This window comes from Condylura cristata, unplaced genomic scaffold, assembly GCF_000260355.1.
Source record: "Condylura cristata isolate star-nosed mole 26May11 unplaced genomic scaffold, ConCri1.0 scaffold00073, whole genome shotgun sequence".
NCBI lineage: Eukaryota > Metazoa > Chordata > Mammalia > Eulipotyphla > Talpidae > Condylura > Condylura cristata.
The window spans coordinates 185,977-187,043 of NW_004567174.1; positions in this window are offsets into that span (position 1 = coordinate 185,977).

The following is a 1,067-nucleotide window of genomic DNA, read 5'->3' on the forward strand; positions in this document are numbered from 1 at the left end:
CGGCCGCCGCACCAGTGGCCACCTGGCTGGGCCCGGGCCATCGCTGGGCTCACAGGGGTCTCTCTGGGGTGACAGAGGCGGCCCCTGCACCCAGCTCTCCCGGGGACCCACCGAGTCTGAGGGGCTGGGGCGGGGGTGGCAGCTCTCTCTGAGAGGCAGAAGCCAGGGGAGGGGTTCCCACACCCTGGACAGCAGGAACACCCCCGAGGTGGACGGGAAAGGCCGGACACTCTCCACCCCACAGGGGGGGCGCACCCCTGGTTCCTGGCTTCTCCCCAGCCCCGAGCACTTGGCGCCCCTGGGGCGCCCCATCCCCTGAGGCTCGCTCCTGCAGGACGGCCCCATCCTGGCTCTGGGCAGGAGACCTGTCCACAGGGTGGCCACCGGGGTGGCCACAGCGGCACTTCTGACCACTCCGCGCCCGGAGCCGCCCGAGCTCGGGCCACCGGCGCCCACTCCGTGGGGGACGAGCGCTCGCTCCCCCGGGGACGGTGCCGGGCCCGCGCTGACGGGCAGCGGGCTGTGGCGGCAGGTCAGCGCGGGCAGCGCGTGAGCTCACAACCCCGCGGGGCCCTTCCTGTTTCCTCCGCGGGGCGGTTATGTAAGCCAATGTCCTTGTCCTCCCGGCACGGCGGGGCCGCGCCCCTCGGCCCAGAGCCAGGTCCGGTGGTCGGAGCCACGTGCCTGGCCCCGGCGATGTCCACCGATCTGGGCGGACGGCGGACAGGGGCGCCGTGCAGCGCCACGCTGCCGAACCCCGGGGACACGTGCGTGGGGATTCCGTGTTTGCAACGCTCCTGCGCCAAACACTTCAGAATAAAAAGGCCTCCGGGCACAGGGGCGCTGCCCACTTTCCTTCCCAGAGGAGGGCGGCCGGCGGTGGCCGGCTGGACAGTGTTATTTAATGGGCGGAGGAGGCGGAGAAGGGGCCGGGGGAAAGGCCGGCTGCGGATTCGTAGGGCGAGGGCTGCTGCGCCCGACGCTGTGGCTGTCCGCGGCCGCAAAGTGGGAAAACGCGGACCAGGCAGCTGTGGACGAAGTCCACTTCCCCACCACTGTGGCCCGGC